This window comes from Lasioglossum baleicum, chromosome 8, assembly GCF_051020765.1.
Source record: "Lasioglossum baleicum chromosome 8, iyLasBale1, whole genome shotgun sequence".
Lineage (NCBI taxonomy): Eukaryota > Metazoa > Arthropoda > Insecta > Hymenoptera > Halictidae > Lasioglossum > Lasioglossum baleicum.
Genome location: NC_134936.1, coordinates 403,531 through 424,939, shown reverse-complemented (window position 1 = coordinate 424,939; position 21,409 = coordinate 403,531). Strand labels below are relative to the sequence as shown.

General features: G+C 45.1%; 2 long non-coding RNA genes across 3 annotated transcripts in view; one reads left to right on the top strand and one right to left on the bottom strand.

The window, feature by feature from the left end:
* Positions 1 to 336: 336 nt before the first annotated feature.
* Positions 337 to 21,409, top strand: part of LOC143211088 (uncharacterized) — a 50,500-nt gene continuing 29,427 nt past the window's right edge. The window contains exons 1-4 of one of the 2 annotated variants that reach the window (XR_013009390.1): positions 397 to 881; positions 1,495 to 1,585; positions 1,660 to 1,722; positions 2,013 to 3,827. This is a non-coding gene — a long non-coding RNA (uncharacterized LOC143211088). Of the gene's footprint in view, positions 882 to 1,494; positions 1,586 to 1,659; positions 1,723 to 2,012; positions 3,828 to 21,409 lie in introns of those variants that run through there. The other variant, XR_013009391.1, reaches the window with a different exon arrangement.
* On the bottom strand, positions 5,514 to 6,636 carry LOC143211087 (uncharacterized). The gene is made up of 3 exons (XR_013009389.1): positions 6,483 to 6,636; positions 5,883 to 6,105; positions 5,514 to 5,818 (listed from the first exon to the last, which is right to left on the bottom strand). It is a non-coding gene; the product is annotated as an uncharacterized LOC143211087 (long non-coding RNA).

The window sequence follows — 21,409 nt, the reverse complement described above, 5'->3', positions numbered from 1 at the left end:
TTAAAAAATACAAAATATATTTCTTTTTACATCGTTAAAACCGATTTTTCAAAAAAAATTAGGCCTAATTTCTCTTCGATATTTCTTTTAGATCAAAAGTTATAGCAAAATGTGCGTCGCGCCGCGTGCTGTGCCCGAGATTCAAATGCGCGCCGTCTCCAGATTCCGACTTTTCGCCTCATGCTTCCGAAACTTCGGCAACGTGAAAATCGAAGGAACGCGTCGGCGTCGATCAGTCGAGCAGGTAGTCACACGGACATGGTAGAGGTACGTTTGTGTGTAGCGCGCGTGCAATCGAACATGCACCAACACGGGCAAGCGCGGTCGACACCGCTCACGGATACGACGATACGTCAGGAAAGGGGAAACTGCCGTTCAGTTTTCAGCAGTTTTCAGTTATTCTCTCAACTCTCAACAGTTCGCAAGTTCTCGTTCGCTTAGCTCGGTCGTAATATCTGTGGTTGTCAGGAGGACGCTGCCGCATGTCACATTGTACTTTCACTTTCGAGATATTGTCGTTTAAAGTTTTGATCACTAATGCTTTGACAAGGACATTGGTTATAAATTGTATTATATTTTCGAGCCTTTTGAATTGATTTTCGTGACGTTTTTTCTGGTAAATACCTAATTCTACACTATAAAGTTCAATAAATGCATAAACTGAAATTTTTTGAAATTGTGACATGCAGCGTTTTTCTTGACACAGTCACAGATATATATTTACATAACTTCGCTCTGTGGTTACACGTTACACTCGCGAGTGCGGTCTGCGTTGCGGCATTTGACTATTTGACTATTTATTAGATTGACTTGCTTGGATTATGTGATTACGTGGATTACTTGGATTACGTGCACTACGTGGAAGGCAGGAAGAACGGAAGGTATTTGTACATATTTATATTGGTTAATCGGTTTCATTTTGCTCAAATGTCTCCCAAAATCTGCGCGTGAAAAAGCGTGAGAACGCTTGTCGGCACACCACGCGACAGTGCCATTTGCCATCACGTATGAGGTGCTACGGGGCGAGTATGTTCACTTCACTGTAGAGTCCAAAATAGTAAATTGTTTGTTTCTTTATCACTTTATCACTCTCTTTTCATTATCATTATTATCATTTATCACTTTAAACAAATCCAACACAATTCAGCTTTGGCCCATTCAGATTAGAATTAGCTTAGCAATATTCTAAATCGGCAAAATGATGGCTTAAACCAATTCAGTAAGGCAAGTATTTAATCTTCTTCACTTGCTTCTCATCATCGAATTTTTTTATTTCTGGTAGTACATTCTTTTGTTTGTAGTTCAACTTTAATCGATTTTTTATAAATATCATTGCAATGTTTGAATCAGTTAGGTATATTAGTTGATGAAAAACGTCAGAAGACCTTTTGTAATTGTAGCACCAGAAATTAGAAAATTCGTTGAGATGAGCAATAAGCGAAGAAGATTAAATACTCACCTTTACTCACTGTGTAATTGAAAATCTAATTACAGAACGGAGGATAAATATAATGTGCTATCCAGGGAAGGAGGAGAAGGAAGCTGCGGCAACCGGGGAAGAGGAAGACCTCTAATTTTTCACGTGGTACGTATATCTAATTATGCCATTCAACACACTTGCATATATTGTACATTACTGATTTTCTTTGTATTTTTTAGGTATCCCACCTATGCCAGAACATGCTACGGGCCACAAGTTTTGGGAAGCAGAGGCAACAACGTGTAATAATCACAATATACAGGGTGTTCCGTTTAAATACGAACACCTAAATATCTCTTCAGGTTATTGTGATGCAAAAAATATTTGTTACGTAATGTGCATGGTGTCAATGGACCAAATATCTGGCACACCGTGCACATTACGTAACAAATATTTTTTGCATCACAATAACCTGAAGAGATATTTAGGTGTTCGTCCAATAATAAAGCATAGTAATAATAAAAAATTATAATATTTATTATATATATATATATATATATATATATATATATATATATATATATATATACAGAGAGTATATGAGAGTGCTCACGCCCGAGTTTTGGCCGTGCCGCTTTTGTCTCCACATCATGTTTAGCCTGGAACAGCTCCTACATCATCTTTAGCATGGAACAGAACCTACATCATCTTTAGCAAGAAACAGAACCCACTTTACTGTTAGCACATCTGACGACATCTGTGACAATCTGTGTCGCTCGAATATTTCTCTTACGCCCTCTAGGATATATTCTGACTGGAGTGAGAAACAGGAGGCCACCAGAGGCCACCGACGGCATTTCGTCGGTGCAGAAAACACTGTATCGTGTTAGCAACGCGCCCGCGCGCTACACTCACCAACGTACCTTTACTATATCCGTGTGCGCTGCTTGTGCGCTTATGCCAGCCACAATCTATTTTTAGCACTTGCCATGTTGCCATGTTCTATTGCTTTACGGCGGAAGCGAAACTGAAATTCGGCTGTCGAGCCGTCGAGCGTATGAATCGCAATCTGGAGCTAGCATTCGAGTCCCCGTGCAGCGGGGATTTTTTTTTAATTTTTATTTTTCATTACTTTTTTAATTACATTTTTTAACCTTCCAAAAAATTAAAAATGTAAAAACTATGTTCAAAATATGTATTCATTTTAAATAGAAACGTTTTGTTACTGTCATAATTGCATTAATAAAAATTGGTATATGATCGAGAACAGGTTGATGGTATTTATTTGGACTGATTGGAGAATACGAAAATGCAGGAAGTATTTTTTATATAGTTTATGAAACAATTTGTAGATTTATTAGTTGTCAAACAAATAATAAAATAAATTGTATACCCAACCAGCACAGATACAGCTCAAAGATAGCAGAAAGATGTCTGCCGCTAGACATTCAAATGTCTGAAAGATGTCTGCGAATGTCTCCGGAAAGTCTCTACAAGGGCTCCGGAAGGTCGTTTGTTACAAAGTTGCCTGTCTTAAAGTGGTCTTGAGAATGACTGTTAGTCGTGTTTCAGGCATTGTAGAGACATGTTCCACGACTCTGTCGGGCATCTTTTAGGCGACTTTCAGAAGTCTCTTGAGCTTGTTAGAGAGACGTATTTATGCGAAAAGGGAGTGGGAGGGAAAAATCAATTTACGATAATAGTTTAAAGTAAACGAACAAATAGTTTATTATAATAATATATGTACTATTTATAAAATAAAAAAATATATAAAATAATATATATAAAACATTAAAATTAATATATTAAATTCTAATATATATTAGAAATAAAGTATTAAAATTAAAATACAATATCACGCACTTAAAACATTAAAATTAATATACTTAAATTAAAATATAAAAATTGAAATGAAATATACAGTTGAAACATCAGAATCAGTATACAGGGTGGTCCACGCAACTTGCACACCAATAAATAACTTCCAAAGTATGCGTAAAATAAAATACTACATTCAGAATAAAATATCACGCACTTAAAACATTAGAATTAATATATTAGAAATAAAGTATTAAAATTAAAATACAATATCACGCACTTAAAACATTAAAATTAATACACTTAAATTAAAATATAAAAATTGAAATAAAATATACAGTTGAAACATCAGAATCAGTATACAGGGTGGTCCACGCAACTTGCACACCAATAAATAACTTCCAAAGTATGCGTAAAATAAAATACTACATTCAGAATAAAATATCACGCACTTAAAACATTAGAATTAATATATTAGAAATAAAGTATTAAAATTAAAATACAATATCACGCACTTAAAACATTAAAATTAATACACTTAAATTAAAATATAAAAATTGAATAAAATATACAGTTGAAACATCAGAATCAGTATACAGGGTGGTCCACGCAACTTGCACACCTATAATAACTTCCAAAGTATGCGTTGCACGAAAAAGTTTTGTATACAGAAGTTGCATGGTCTGAAGGGGTACATTATGTAGTGTATTATTTTTTTACAGGTGGACGCGTAAAGGACATGTGAAGGTCAACTTAATCTTTTTAAATGGAATGAGGTATTTTTTAATACATCAATGATGCAGCTGGACCTATGTATGTCGAAAAGTTAATAGTTCAGGAGATATTTCAATTTAAATAACTCTAAAATACCATTACTGTCGTACTAAGACGTTACATAAGTAAGTAAACATTAACGTCTTAGTACGACAGTAATGGTATTTTAGAGTTATTTAAATTGAAATATCCCCTGAACTACTAATTTTTCGACATACATAGGTTAGTACTTTTTTATAATGAATGTCCAGCTGCATAATTGATGTATTAAAAAATACCTCATTCCATTTAAAAAAATTAAGTTGACCTTCACATGTCCTTTACGCGTCCATCTACAAAAAAGCTACTAACATCTGATTAATGCTTATTCAGGGGGCCTGTTTCTGGCGCCTCACCCTGTATACTAAAATTAAAAAATATAAAAATTAAAATAAAATATAAAAGTGAAAATAAAATATTACTGATAATGTCTGTAGTTGTAAGGAAAAACGCCGCATGTCACAATTTCAAAAATTCGAGTTTATGCATTCATTGAGCTTTAGACTTTAGAGTATAGGATTTACAGTAGCGGACAAAAGTTTAAGACCGCTCTAAAGAAGACGATAACTTTTTTAATATTGTACTATACGATTTGAACTTTTTTGGGAAGCTAGAGCAATTAGTTTACTAAAGGATGTGAAAAGAAATTTTTTCAAAAATTGCAATTGATCGGAATTGTTGAAAAAATACTAAAAGTTGATTTTTTAATTATTTTATGTGGGCCTATATTGAAAATTTAAAAAACACGTTTTGTGTAGATCTGTGTCAATCAAACATATCCTGAAAATTTCGTAAAAATCGGTCGACGTTGCAATGAGCTACAAACGTTTAAAGATGGTAGAAATTGCAGATTTTCACGATTTATTGCCGAAAATCTGCAATTTTTACCATCTTTAAACGTTTGTAGCTCATTGCAACGTCGACCGATTTTGACGAAATTTTCAGGATATGTTTAAATAAACAATCAACTTTTAGTATTTTTTCAACAATTCCGATCAATTGCAATTTTTGAAAAAATTTCTTTTCGCGTCCTTTAGTAAACTAATTGCTCTAGTTTCCCAAAAAAGTTCAAATCGTATAGTAAAATATTAAAAAAGTTATCGTCTTCTTTAGAGCGGTCTTACACTTTTGTCCGCTACTGTACATATTTACCAGAAAAAAAGTCATGGAAACACGTTTGGAAGGCTCAGACAACAATGCAATTTAACCAACCTCCTATGTCAAAGTATTAGCGATCGAAAGTGAAAGTATATGTGACATGCGGCGTTCTTCCTGATAACCACAGATATATTGAAATTAAAATCACTTGGTCACACTCGCTTTGTTCATGTTTCTTGCGGCTGCCGTCCACTTTGGCTTTCTCCGCTGCACCTTGAATAAGAATATCTTTGTTTATTAATTTGCACATGAATAATCATTATAATAATAATATTAAAATAAGGGTGATAATTACATATAACAAGGCTGGCCGTTCGATAATTTGCAAACGGTTTTTTGCCCTTTCGGCCCAATCAGCTATAGCAGACCGCCATGCCAGCACGTCAGTCATAATGATACCTAGACTTTCCTGGCGAAGTTGTAGCTGTTGTGCCCCCCGTATTGTGCACTTCTGCTGCCTAAAATAAAAAATTGTTATGTAGCATATCACATTCTGCTAATTTAATGAAAATGAAAGATAAATGTCAGTATAATTTTAAGTGTATTTATTAAACAAGTCGCTGGTCTCTTCGGCCTCCTTTGCTTTTCTTCTAGCCTTCGTGTAGTCGTCTAGAAGCATTATATAATTATTATTTTAATTGTACATGTATGGTGTGTAACTACTTTAACTTACCAAAGGTACTGTTTTTGAAGATCTTTACAGAAAAGTACTCCCACGAAGGTTGAGGCAGTTCACATTGTTGGATTGCGTTGCTCAATTTTGATTTGTGTACCGGTGGCCAATAACATTTGTCGCCTTCCAGCCAACTATTTGGCACTGCTTCTACCGTTCCGTCCGCCAAAAATTGGACAACGGTCCATGTATTTGTAGGCATCTCCATTTGTGTGTATATATTCTAAGAATTGAAAAGTATGGTAAAATTTAGAGACTAATTTAAACATATATGTAATTACGACGTAAATATAATTAATTAGAGAATATATTTAGAAAAATAGCAAATAGAATGAAGGAATGGAAATATGACCAATTTTTGTTCATTTTTTGACTTCACACTTATTTACACATTAGGGCGGTAGACTCGTTTCCAGGATTGCAATCAATTGCAATCCCGCACCCTTGCAATCCTGGAAAAAGCAGTCTACCCCCTTACAATACCGAAAGTAAATACTTTCTTTGACTTTCTTGCCAACCCAATAGTAAACTTCGAATATAGCGGAAGGGCATCAGCAAAAAACACTGACGGTAACAAATAACAGCAATGGAAGTACTTACTTTTGTAAATATACACTCGTCGGATAAATTATCACTATTACAATACACTAATACAATTAGACACTTCTCTAAACCGACCAGGGGGTGTCGACCATGTGCGCCGGACCAGAAATAGTAACTTCAACAGCGCCACTCGGGGTGAACTACGAAGACAGAGAAGCAGATATGTTTCTCGCAGGAAAGCACTGACAGAGAATATATGAAACAGCTTAATTTTTTCGATCACGCGGGTAAGCCGCATGTCGCGAAGAAGCAATATTTTTTTATGCTCTTTGTGTTGAAATATTCTCTGCATTATTGCGGGGTCCCGTACAGAGCCCTTTTTTGCAATTTGGCTCTTGGAACTTTGTAAACAACAAAAGTGTACGTTTTTATGGAAGAACTTTTTTTCTGTACACTTTTTCCAAATGCTCTTTGCGTTGAAATACTCTCTGTATTATTGCGGATTAGCATGCAGAGCTCTTTTTTCGAAAAAGTGTACAGAAAAAAGTTCTTCCTTAGAAGCTGTATCCCCCTACTCCACCCCACTCTTTACCGGCGGCGTAGGAAAAACAACGTCTCCGGAAAATGTCTCTCAGTCGCCAAAAAGATATCCTTTATGGAGACGTTGCTTTTACGACTGAAATGAGACAGCTGAAAGACGTTCACCCTCTGCTGTGAAAACAACGTCTCCATAAAGACATCTTTTTGACGACTAGAAGACGTATCTTTGGGACATAGACGTTCAGACGGGACGACGACATGAAACAGACATCTATGAGACGATGTGTGCTGGTTGGGTAATATATATAAATTGATTTTATACTAGCATACACAAGTTTATTTATTAAAAAATACAGTCATAACTATAATTATAATAGAATTTCATAAAATGTATATTGAGGTTATTGCAAACTCATCTTTTTTCGCAATGATGCTCTAATTTCATTGCTTCTCTCGAATGTCCATTTCCTTCCGAGACAGTGGCGTTTCTAGCAGGTGTAAATAAAAAATGTTGATATAAAATGTATCATAATTAAACTACAATTATTCTAATAACGTGGAATGTAGTACATATTAAGTTTTAGTTACCTGGATTTTCTTCTTCGACGTTAAGCACTCTTTACTGCTTCTCGTAATTTACGTATATGCAACATTAGGGTGGACCTTATTTTTCGACCATGAAATTTTTTTGGTCCCGTAAACCAGAATTGTGACAAATGTTGAGAAAATGGTCTGGAAAAATTTTGGGGCCGTTTGAATAATGGGAAAATGAGTTTTTAATGGAAAATGGGAATTTTTTAAATCTTGACATAAATAGACGTTATGATATATCGTTGAATTTGTCTTTTTTCTCTTTAAGAATCCATATATAGCATAAACAGTTGTTGATAGAAAAAACATCCGTGACCTTGAAAACTTTAAATAATGACTTCGAAAAAATTTTTTTCCTTTGATACTATATCCACCTCCTTATATACTACAACTTTTGTTTGAAGAGTTTTTTCATATATACATAACTGGCAGAGATATTACATATAAATAAATTCATTAATACGATCCAATCTACAAAAGAACAAGAAAGCGAGCTAATAAAAACGTGGTAAGAATAGTTCTAATATCGGAAAAAGAAGTTATTATGAATAATAAGTAGTCTGACTGAAACATGGACTGAAGGTGGTCAATGATACCGCTGAACGGGGCGTTAAACTAATGGAGGATCATAATAAAATTTTATCTAGAAACAAAGAGGAGAAATAATATATGTATACTATACAAACTGTGATGGAAAGCAGTATCCTGACGCCACAAAGCAGAATTTGTCAAAGGATTTGTAAATATTTTTTAATATAGCGAGAAACACCTTGTAACGAGTCCGAATTCTCGTCACAACCGGATCTCTCCCTCGTTGCTGAATGGCTCGCCGAGCCAGGGTTCGCGGCGAGGGAAGCGGACGGGAGACGGTAGTTCGGGCGAGGTATGAAATAAACAGAACACGCGACGTAACTTTTACGTCTCACAGGGCCGCGGTTCGCGAAGATTGCTGATAGCGTTCGCGGGTGCACGCGCGCGGATTCGCGGTTCGCGGATCTGTCGGTCGACGACGGAAAACGGCTCGTCGCGGCAGGTACGGATTTTCCGCGACGGCTCGTCGACTTACTCGGATACGGGAACCGGCGGCTCGCGGCAACAGGTATTCGGAATCGGTCAGGACGGTTCGGGGGAACGGTGACGGGAACTTCGGCGCGAAGTTAACGGATTCGTTCGACGGCACGTTGAACGGACGAGGATACAACGGCGCGTTGCAAAAGATGTCTCGACGGCTCGTGGAGACGGCGACGGGAGCTTCGGCGCGAAGTTAAACGGATTCGTTCGACGGCACGTTGAACGGGCGAGGATACAACGGCGCGTTGCAAGAGGTGTCTCGACGGCACGTGGAGACGGCGACAGGAACTTCGGCGCGAAGTTAACGGATTCGTTCGACGGCACGTGGAACGGGCGAGGATACAACGGCGCGTTGCAAAAGGTGTCTCGACGGCACGTGGAGACGGCGACGGGAACTTCGGCGCGAAGTTAAACGGAAGATTCGTTCGACGGCACGTTGAACGGACGGGGATACAACGGCGCGTTGCACGGGGAACAGGAACGGTCGGGATCAGGGTCTTGACGGCTCGTCAGGGTAAGGCGCTTACCAGGGTTCCAGTCGACCAAGCGGCTCGCCTGCTGGACTCGGAAAGAGAGCGTGACGCCTTCCGCGCTGCCTTTTATAGGCAAATTCGGTGATTACTGCGGGGTGCGCGGGTTGCGGTGCGTTACGCGGCGTCTGTCTCGAGGCGCGAAAGCGCGGGAAGGTGCGTAGCGATATGTCGCGCCTGGTTTCGAGGCGTGACATCGCGCGTTGCGGGTTCGGTTTCGGTCGGGATTGTTCGGCGTGCTTCGGCAATACGCGAGTCTTCGCGTTAGTAGCAGAGCTGTACTGAGCCCGCTGTACAGGTCTGCTACACCCCCCTCCCTCTTCGGGGCGACGAACGAGCGGCAGTGAGACCTTTTATTGAAAAGAAGCAGAATTACATAGTATATCCTTACAAGCTAGCGCAGTCGTAACGTAGGGTACGGGGTCCGGTTAGACAATACACACAGAAATCCGGGATAAACGGCACGTTTATTGGGCTCCTAAGCGGAGGTTCTCACCCGGCTTATAAACTTTGGTATTGCATAAACCTCTTAACTAGGTATCACAAAATCTTATTCTTATGTCTATCAGTCGTTAACAAAAATCGTGCCAACCCGGCTCGGGCGTGGCTGTCAGTCTTATGACTCGATTGCGGCGGCGAGAAGAAAATAGGAAAAATGAAAAAGAAACTATTCTTGCAGCTTGCGCGCGTGAAAACAAGGTCGGTCGGTTGAGCATGAGACGAGAGAGAAAAAGAAAAAAAATAAGAAGAAATGCCGGTTCCGGTCGGACCGGATGGCCCTCTCGTGCTCGCGTATTTGTACTCGGTTAATACTATACGGTGCTTATGAACTATTTGTGTATACGTGTATAAAAATAGTATTAGTAATACTGTAACTAGTCTAGCCTATGTGTAACAAAATAACCGAGTTAAACCGGTTACGTATAAATATCTGCACGCTAAATTACGCGGAACTAGAACTAGATAGGAAAACAAAACGCGGTTGAGGGCGATCGCGGCGCGCGATCTCTAATTTGGTGCGATGGCATCCCGTCGCTTACACCGTCGCAGGTGGCCGTTCTTCTTAAAGAAGAGGATCCACCTCTCTTCCGGGGTGGATGCCCGGTACTGCCCCGTTTTCACGTAGTACTCGGGTACTTCCACTCGGCGGCCCGTCGGCAGCTGGTACCACGCGGTGGCACCGGGTACGGATTTCCCATCGTACGGCAAGGACGGTGGTGCGCCGGGGAGGCGTTCCCCGGAAGGTTCTGGTCGGCCTCCGTTGCCTGGTTGCTCCGTCCAAGCCTGTATGGGTTGCTGCTGTCGCGGCGCCTCAGGTCTCCGCGGTGTTGACAGCTTCGGAGGGGTGGCTTTGACGGCCACTGACGGTCCTGGTGGTGCGTCGGCGCGACCCACCCCAGACACGGTGACTGGCGGTCGTGGTGCCGCCGTCCTTGGTGCCGGTTTCTTCGTTACCGGAGGTGCAGGAACCGTGGCGTCTGGTCCGGTCAGGTCCACGAGGAGTAATTGTTTGGCGCCTTGGGGCGCCGTTAGTCGCCCCTGGCGTGGCCCCTTCGTCCTCTGGCGACCCGACTTGATTGGCGGCGCCACCACGCTGTCCCACCAGGCGGCAGGCTCGGTCGGTCTCCCCGAGCACGGAACCGGGTCGAATGGCCCCACAGTGGTGTGCTCGGTATTACCCGATGGTCCAGGGACGGTGGTCGGCGGACTGGTGATAGCAGGGCTGCGTTTCTTCGCGGCCTCTTCCAGTTCGGCCTTGCGCTTGAGCAGGGCCGGGAGCCACGTTACCGGTCGTACGGACCGTACTCGCGGGCCGCTACGGCGATAAGGCGACGGTCCCGCTGGCCTCGGAGGTTGTGCTGCGGCTGGTTGGGCTGCCAACTCGACGCGCCCTGGCTGCTCGACGGTTGGCTCGGCCGTGTGTTGTCCAGCCGTCGGTGGTGCCGGCACTGTGGTAGTTGTGGTGTCCCCGGTCGGCTCGACCGGTGAGGCCTCCAAATCTGGCAGCTGGAACGTCGGCGTTCGGGGCCTCTCGTCGGTGTTCGGCTCCTCCAGCAGGTCTGCTAATTCCTGGACCCAGGGCTCCATGCTGTTTTGCTGCTTCGTTTCTAATGCCTGCCAGGAATCAAGAAAAGAAATGCTCTGGGTTATTTTACGGGGTCGGCCTCGGCGACGAGGGGCTGGTACGTTGGCGGGGTCGGGGGGTGGTGGAGAGGGGCTGCTTGGTTCCGTATCCATCCCAGCATGGGTCGCGGCTCGCGTTTCGGAGTTCGGTTCCACCGCAGGTTTTAAATCCTGGACATGGATGTGGCGTGTCCACTTTCGGTTATCGCCCCGTAAATCGACAATGACTGGAGACACGATTTTTCCGACGGTGTACGGGCCGCTGTATTTTGGCGCGAGCTTCGCGTTGACTCCGGCAGCTTTGTCCGACAGCGTATGTTCGCGTTTCCAGACGCGGTCTCCGACGGCTGGGCGCCAGTCGCGGTGTCGGAGGTCGTAGTACTTTGCTTGCCGTCCGAATGCACGTGCTAAGTGCACTTTCGCGAGCTCCTGCGCGTCCTGGAGGTTCTTCCAACGTTGTTTAGGCGCCTCATTCGGATCTTCGGTCGACGATTGTCCCGGTGTGCGGAGTTCTCTTCCTTGGTTGAGGTACGCCGGACTGTACCCGGTCGACTCATGCCAGGCGGTGTTGATGGCAAATCGGGCTTCTTCGATCTTCTCGTCCCACTGGTTGTGCCGGGCGCCGGTGTATTGAGCGAGCATCGTTTTTACGACTCTATTGGCTCGTTCAACCGGGTTGCAGTGGGGCGAGTACGGCGGTGTCCTCCGGTGGATAGTTCCGGCGGCCTCAAGCAGGGCGGTGAGCGGTCCCCCGATGAACTGGCGACCGTTGTCGGTGATGGCCACCTCAGGGGCCCCGTGACGGAGAATGACTTCCCTCTGGATTGCGGCGGCGACGTCGGAGCTGGTGGCCTTTCGGAGCGGTACAAGCTCCACCCACTTGGTGAAGCGGTCGAGGGCGACCAGCAGCCAGATGTTCCCTTGGCGTGACCTTGGCAGTGGTCCGACGAGGTCGATGGACACCGTGTGCCATGGTCTGGTGCCTGGATTGGCATGGAGATGCCCCGCGGGTTGCTGCGGCGGTGACTTGTACCGCTGGCAGCTGGCACAGCTGCGAACGTATCGGGCGGTTTCCCGAAACATTCCGGGCCAGTAGAATCGTTGTGCTAGTCGAACGATGGTCTTCGCGACCCCCAGATGTCCGGCGGTGGGGTCGTCGTGATATTTCTGGAGTAATCCTTCTCGTTCGTCGGTGGGCACGCAGATCTTCCAGGCGTTTCCCGGCTCGGGCTCGTTATAATCGAGCTGATGCAGTACGTGGCGTTGCAGCTTTCCGTCCTGGATTCGGAAGTCGGTGACGGACAACGGATTGCTCTGGACGGCCTCGAATTTCTTCTGATACCATGTGTCGGGGCGCTGTTTCGGTCGGAGCAGGTTAACGCCCACCGTGGGTGCGTTACGGGACAGCGCGTCCGCCACATGGTTCAACTTTCCGGGCCTGTATCGGACGTCAAAGTCATACTGCTGCAGTTCGAGTGCCCATCTTGCCAGACGTCCTGTCGGGTTCTCGATTTGACGGAGCCATCGGAGTGCCTGATGATCGGTGACTACGGTGAAGTGGTAGCCTTCGAGGTATGCCTTCATTTTCCGTATTCCCCATACGACGGCGAGGCACTCCTTTTCTGTGGCGCTGTACTTCCGCTCGGTGGTGCTCAGCGTGTGGCTGGCGTAGGCAATGACGTGCTCATCGTCCTCTGGGCCCTGCGTGAGCACGATTCCCAGGCCGCTGTCACTGGCATCCGTCTGGAGCGTGAACGGCTGTGAGAAATCCGGACAAGCGAGAACCGGCGCGGTCACAAGCTTTTCCTTCATTGTCCGGAACGCAGTTTCTTCTTCCTCGGTCCACCTCCACTTGGCATTTTTCCTGGTGAGCCTCGTCAGGGGTTCCATGATCTCGGCGAAATTCGGCACGAATCGCCGATACCATGCAGCCATGCCGTGAAATCGTCGAACATCTCGAATCGTCTTCGGAGCCGCCAGCTGTGCTATTGCACTCGTCTTCTCGGGGTCGGTCCGGATTCCTTGCTGATCTACGATGTGGCCGAGATAGCGGAGGCTGTCGACGCAGAATCTGCATTTCTCTGGATTGAGACGTAGGCCGGCGGCGCGGAGGCGGCGAAAAACCTCGCGTAGGTGGCGACGGTGTTCGCTGAGGCCCCGGCTGACGATGATGATGTCGTCGAGATACGCAAATGCGTTCGGCTCCATCTCCGGGCCGATGATTTGGTCCAGGAGTCGCTGGAACGTGGCGGGTGCCGAGTGGAGGCCGAACGGCATCACCGTGAATTGAAACAGGCCTCTTCCGGGTACGGTGAAGGCGGTGAGTGGTCGACTGGCTGCTTCTAACGGAACCTGCCAATATCCGTTCTTTAAGTCCAATGTTGTCAAGAACTTGGCCCCCCGCAATTTGTCGAGGGTGGCCTGGATATGTGGCAGCGGGTATGCGTCCTTCTCGGAACGGTCGTTCAGGCGGCGGAAGTCGACGCAGAAGCGTGGCTTGCCGTCTTTCTTCTTGACGACGACCACTGGCGAGCTCCACGGGCTGCTGGATCGCTCGATGACTCCGTCTCGCAGCATTTTGTCGACCTCTTCGTCGATCACGGCTTGCATCACCGGATTGCGGGGCCGGTATCGTTGCTTGAGCGGTGTCTCGTTGAGCAACTTTATCCGGTGGTGCACTAGCGTGGTGCGTCCGGCCGTGGAGGCAAATTTCGCCAATTCCTGCTCCAAAAATTTTTGGAACGGCTCGCGTTCGTCCTCCTTCATGTTCCGGAGTCCCATTTGGAGGCAGGGTTCGGCCAGACAGTTCGCGGCCCAGTCGGCTACCTCGGGGGGCGGTTGGACGGTCAAACGGAGCGCGGCGATGGCCTGGATCCCGAGCAGCACGGGTGGGCCCATCTTCGGTAATACGGTGAAGTCTTCGGTGTGGTTGACGTGTCCCACGCGGAATGTTAAACGGATGGTGCCGGACGGGTGCATTTCCGATCCGTCGGCGAGGCAGATCCGTTGATGACCTTTGGCGGTTCGGACCCCTCTTCCCCGGGCCCACTCCAATACTTCTGCATTGATGCACGAAAGCTGGGCTCCTGTGTCCAGCATGGCATCAATTTCTCGCCCCAGCATGACGATTGGCAGAAGGGGTCGCGGCGTGTAACGGATTGACGGGCCCGAATTTATTGGCGCCGGCTCGGCGATGTCGGGCCCCGCGGTCCGTTTCCCGGAGGGTGGCAATCGCGGGTCAATACGTCGTCGCGGCCGCACCGAGAGCAAAACTTTCGATAAATGTTCCGACACTCGAACCGCTGGTGCCCGCGTTGCTTGCATCGCCAGCAGTGTGTCGTCGGGTGATATTGGCCTTCGGTTTGTCCGGCGCGGGCGACTTCTGGCGCAGTGCTGAGTCGCGTGGGTCGCGCCTCGCTCGGTTCGGTGACGGCACTGTTCGGTTCGGTGGCTTCCGCGGCGCTGACCGGCACGGCGCGAGACGCGATCTTTCGTTCGGCGGGACTTTCTTCGGCGTCTTCCTGTTCTATTTGTTGGACGCGCGCCAGGAGGTCTCGGGCACTCTTCACATCCGATCGGTAGATGAGCCTCCTATATTCTGGCCGCATGTTCTCGAAGAGTAGGTCCGTGCGGTGGTGGTCGTCCATGTGTGCGCGTCGCATGAGCATGATGATCGAGCTCATGAACTCGTGGAAGGGCTCGTTGGCGCGTTGTCGACGCATGCGAGCCTCGTTCTCCCGTTGGAACCGCGAGCGGTTGGACGCGAATACCTGCGTGAATTCGTCGCAGAACTCTTCCCACGATCGAATCTCGGCCCTACTGTTTCGGTACCAGATCTGGGCCGGTCCGCGTAGTAACTCGGGGACTCCACGTAACAGGTCGGCGTCGGTGAGATCGTACGTCTCCTGGAGCTCGGCCATCCGTTCCAGGAAGGACAGTGGGTCCTTCCCATCGGTGATGTTGTCGGATTTGCGGATTCGGTCGATGTTTCGGTACGGATCCATCTTTTCAACGACGGTTCTTTCGACAATCTTGGCTGTATTAGCCGTCTCGGTGGCGCTCTTGGCCGTGGTTACCTTCTCGCTGGCAGCCTTGTCAGCTGTCACTTTCTCGCTGGCGGCCGCCATGTTCCTGGTGCTCACTCCGTCCCTTGGTTCCGTCATTTCGAAGTGCTGCTGTATGTAGTCGGTTAATCGCTGGCGGAGTTCCTCTGCGGTTCCGTTTGTAGGCAGGTCACTACGTTGTAGCTCGGTAATCAGCTGTTCCTTCGTCAGCCGGATCCGTCTCATTCGGCGGTGGTCCTCGTGTAGAATTTCTGGGGGGTCGCCGCTAGATGGCGGCGCGATCCCCTGTCACTTCGCGCACGATTCGGTCTTTTGGCACTAGCGGTCCGTCCTCGTTGTTCCGCGGTACTACGCGCGGTCGTTGGTTCCACCCCGCGTAGCTAGATGGCGCGCGCGGCACTGTCTTCACTGTCGGTCTTCGGTTGGCGACACTGGAACTCGCGGCTCGCGTGTTTTCCGCGGTGAATTAACCTCCGAGACCACGTGCCCGGTTAACCTCGAAACTCGCGTCGCGCCACGTGGTTTTTCGGTCGGCACTGTCGCGTGTTTTGTTCGCGACACTTTTAAGGTCCCTGTTCGGGCGCCATGTAACGAGTCCGAATTCTCGTCACAACCGGATCTCTCCCTCGTTGCTGAATGGCTCGCCGAGCCAGGGTTCGCGGCGAGGGAAGCGGACGGGAGACGGTAGTTCGGGCGAGGTATGAAATAAACAGAACACGCGACGTAACTTTTACGTCTCACAGGGCCGCGGTTCGCGAAGATTGCTGATAGCGTTCGCGGGTGCACGCGCGCGGATTCGCGGTTCGCGGATCTGTCGGTCGACGACGGAAAACGGCTCGTCGCGGCAGGTACGGATTTTCCGCGACGGCTCGTCGACTTACTCGGATACGGGAACCGGCGGCTCGCGGCAACAGGTATTCGGAATCGGTCAGGACGGTTCGGGGGAACGGTGACGGGAACTTCGGCGCGAAGTTAACGGATTCGTTCGACGGCACGTTGAACGGACGAGGATACAACGGCGCGTTGCAAAAGATGTCTCGACGGCTCGTGGAGACGGCGACGGGAGCTTCGGCGCGAAGTTAAACGGATTCGTTCGACGGCACGTTGAACGGGCGAGGATACAACGGCGCGTTGCAAGAGGTGTCTCGACGGCACGTGGAGACGGCGACAGGAACTTCGGCGCGAAGTTAACGGATTCGTTCGACGGCACGTGGAACGGGCGAGGATACAACGGCGCGTTGCAAAAGGTGTCTCGACGGCACGTGGAGACGGCGACGGGAACTTCGGCGCGAAGTTAAACGGAAGATTCGTTCGACGGCACGTTGAACGGACGGGGATACAACGGCGCGTTGCACGGGGAACAGGAACGGTCGGGATCAGGGTCTTGACGGCTCGTCAGGGTAAGGCGCTTACCAGGGTTCCAGTCGACCAAGCGGCTCGCCTGCTGGACTCGGAAAGAGAGCGTGACGCCTTCCGCGCTGCCTTTTATAGGCAAATTCGGTGATTACTGCGGGGTGCGCGGGTTGCGGTGCGTTACGCGGCGTCTGTCTCGAGGCGCGAAAGCGCGGGAAGGTGCGTAGCGATATGTCGCGCCTGGTTTCGAGGCGTGACATCGCGCGTTGCGGGTTCGGTTTCGGTCGGGATTGTTCGGCGTGCTTCGGCAATACGCGAGTCTTCGCGTTAGTAGCAGAGCTGTACTGAGCCCGCTGTACAGGTCTGCTACAACCTGATCAATCCCTACATGATTAATTGCATTTTTAAGAGGCATTGAAGACAGCTTATTAACTGAGAGTTATTAAATTTTTCATTTTCCTCAGAGTCAGTAAGTTCTTTATTTTTCTCGGAGTCATTAAGTTTTCCATTTTTCTTGGAGTTATTAAATTTTTCATTTTCTTCAGTGTCGTCAAGTTTTTTCATAGAGTCATTGAAGTTTCCATTTTTCTTGGAGTCATTCAATTTTTCATTTTCTTCAGAGTCATTAAGTTCTTTATTTTTCTCGGAGTCATTAAGTTTTTCATTTTTCTTGGAGTCATTGAAAAGTCCCTCTTTGTCGTTTACGCGCTGTCGTTAAAAAAGTTCTGGTATGTTGCTAGTCTAAAAATATGATCAATGCTATTTTTCAGTTTCTCTAAAAAATCTGCATTTGTCTAATTTTTGCGTGTTTTTCAGTTTGTGTAATTAACATTTTGAACCAAAAAATCGGGAAAAAATCTCAAATATCAATTTCAATTAAATGCAGTTATATGATTAAATTAATGCAAGTAAATAGGAAAAATTGACCGAAAATTGAATGGCGCAACGGCTGTTTTAATAATTCGAAGGACTACCTCGTCCGGCTAGAACCTTCATTCCAAATTGTAATATTCCAATATTTCAGTATCATTTTAAATATTTCAAGTACTATTTAAAACTATTGATGAGTTTTAACAACAAAATATTTTAAATGAAAAACTAAATTTTGACAAATAAAATACGATTATAGCAAGCTTGCTATAAATGTCGAAAACTCGAGTCTGGCCAGAGACATTATTTTCAGGAAACACTATTCTATGATGACGAACGGAAAAAAGGGAAGTGAAGCTCGAGGGCTTCGGTTGCCGCGGAGTGGAGTGAAACATTGTAACATGATACGGGTCGGGTCGGGTATATCGATGTAAAATAACACAATATTTTTTAAGAATTATTATTTTATATTAAAACGTTCGTAGCTTATTGCAACGTTGACCGATTTTGACGAAATTTTCAGAATATGTTTAATTGACACATATCTATAAAACGTATTTTTTAAATTTTCAATGTAGGCCCATATAAAGATGTTGTAAAATGCAACTTTTAGTAAGTAAGTAAATACGTATTTATTTATTTATTTCAGCCTCGTGGCCCAGAAATTGGACTTGGATTATAATTCTCGAAGCCATTCATCCCTCTATTTATCCATTCATCCGTTCCTCCACCCATCCATCTATATCGCATGCCACATCAAATACCTTATTGTCTATGTTGATCTATCCCAATCCCAATGTCTCCCCGCTAATCCCGCCTCTCTCTTGATTATCTCTTGTGATTAATTCTTTCCTTTTTTCTCTATACTCCTAACCCATTCTACAATTTCTCCCACTCTTTTCTCCTGTACTATCTTTTCTATTCTTATGTTAATTTTTTCTACCCCTTCACAGTCTTCTGCCAGGTGTTTTAGTTTCCCCAAGTGTCTCTCATTTTTTCTACAATTCCGATCAGTTGCTATTTTTGAAAAAATTATTTTCACATCCTGTACTAAACTAATTGTTCTAGCTTCCCAAAAAGTTCAAATCGTATAGTACAATATTAAAGAAGTTATCATTTTTAGAGCGTCCGAAAATTTTTGCGAGTCACAGTATGTACATATATCGCACAGAACACAATTCTTCTTTCTATTAAATCGCATTTCTTAGGTCAAACAATTGCGTTTTGTAATGTATAATAACATGTAATAATAATGTAAAATGTAATAACGTTAAAAATTACTTAATATACACTCGCGGTAAAATCAATAAGTATAACTTTCCTCCTCACAGCAGAAACGTCGAAAAAATTTTGACAATGATGTCCCACAATAAAAAAAATCTGAAAAAACTTGACGACACTGCCTGCTGTAGTACTTTATCAAGGAACCAAACAGTAGAATAGCATGTTTTCATATTTTCTAGAAATCTGCATTTTTCCGATTTTTGGGGGTTTTTCATTGTTTACGACTACAGTTTGCAACCAAAAAATCTGAAAAAATTCTATAAAATGCGTCTTAGGATCCAAAATATGTAACATTTTTTTTAGAATTTTAGAACGTATTTGAGACCGGAAAATTGCGCTCGACTGTGCAACAGGCCTAACGGTTCTGGAGAACCGATTACACTGTCCAACACCAAATTTGTTTTCAATATACTGTTGGGTCCTTCTTATAGAGTTTTTTGCGCTGATTCCGAATCTGTCCTTAATTTTTCTCCTATACGCACAGTTTTTGAAAAACATGGCTTTGAAAAAAAACATATTTTTCAACTTTAAACAAATATTGTGGTTATTATAAAAGATATTGAATTGTTCTTTACAGCAAAAGATTCTGTAGACTTTCCCGAATACAGTGATATCCATATTAATACATTATGATTGTTTAAACATGTTTAAACAATGATTAAAGACGGAGAGACACTACTTTTGCACCAATTTTTGAGGGTATTTTTCAATTTATCTCAAAAAATTAGGGTCCAGCGGAAAATCGAACTATACCACGCGATAGAGCAGACTTTTATCTTGAGAAACCACCCTTTCAAGTTTGTAACGTCGACGTTTTTTTCGAACCAGAAAACAAAATAACTAATATAGAATATTAGAATGTAATGGAGAAGCGTTTGAGCATCTTCTTCAATAAAGACATTTTTTGAAAATATCTCGAGATCTAATAATTTTTTGCCATGTGTACCCCAATCATTTTTTACGTAGAATGAACAGAAGAATCGATCTGTGTAAAAAACAATATGCATTTCTATATAAAGAAATGATGCAATTGTTAATTGCACATGCACTGCTGCATCCAAAAAAAGTTAAAGACCTACAGATGTAGTTTTCTTCGAACCATTTATCTTTCTCCTTTTGCATTTTTTTGTAAATGCAATAATAACCGAGTTATGACTTGTAACAATTGCGTGAATCACCCCAGACAACCAGGGCTGCACCGGGCAGCAATGTCGCGTTTTGGATCCCTGCTGCCGCGAGGCTGCACGGAAAACGGTGGGGGATTTTGCCTCACCGTAAGAGGGCAACACAGTCGCGCCAATGTTTCGAATGCCGTACGCAGCGCCATACAGGCGCGTACAGGCCTTGTACTAGGGAGCAGGGGGTCTCTCGCCCCGGTAAGGTGATACAGAGCTGGTCGCGCTGATGTGGATCTTCCACATTAAGATGTCGGTAAAGTAAATGTCTATTGTACAAATGTGTAGCAGCAGCAGCAGCAGTCTTTCTTTTTACTGACAAAAATTAATATTTTTATTTAAATTACATACTACATACTATCAGGTCGTTCGGAAAGTAATTTTGTTTATCGTGTAGGGATGGCAATGCTTCCGTTTGTCATTACTAGACTGCGGATCTTTCTGCAAAATAAAAAATGTCAGCGTCGATTACAGGAAATAGAAACTAAATTGAATTGAATTATTTCTTCAGCAAAGGAGAAAACGAAATGACTTTCCGAACGAGCTAATACATTAACATATTACAATAGGAGAGCTGCATAAAGTCTAAATAAAATCAATCTCATCATTTTCATACAAAGAAACATTTACCAGTTACTTTTAAGGTTCGGTAGCTGTAGAGGGTTGAAACGTCTTCGTGCAAAAAAAAATGTGTCGTAGAAGGGAAAAGAAACTTAATTTATAATTTTCGGCTCGAGCGCGTTTCCAGCTACCCGAGTGCATCGCGCTGCCCGGGAGTGTCTCGATCTCGTCGGGCGGGTTCGGAAAGAATCGGACAAGTTCGGGCGAGCGAGTTTTCGCGCTACTCGAGATTCAATTCTGCGTTCGCACGAACTTGTCCGCTTCTGTCTGACGTCTGAACGCGCTCGACGAAGGCGAGCCACTCTCGGGCCACCGGGCCACCCGATGGTGTGTCACGGATAGACTGCGGATCTTTCTGCAAAATAAAAATTTACTATATCGATTGCAAGAAATAGAAATCAAATTGAATTGAATTGTTTCTTCAGCAAAGGAGAAAACGAAATGACTTTCCGAACGAGCTAATACATTAACATATTACAAGGAGAGCTGCATAAAGTCTAAATAAAATCAATCTCATCACTTTCATACAAAGAAACATTTACCAGTTACTTTTAAGGTTCGGTAGGTGTAGAGTGTTGAAATTTATAATTTTCGACTCGAGCGCGTTTCAAGCTACCCGAGTGCATCGGGCTGCCAAGGGGTTTCGAGCTGCCCGGGAGTGTCTCGATCTCGTCGGGCGGGTTCGGAAAGAATCGGACAAGTTCGGGCGAGCGAGTTTTCGCGCTACTCGAGATTCAATTCTGCGTTCGCACGAACTTGAC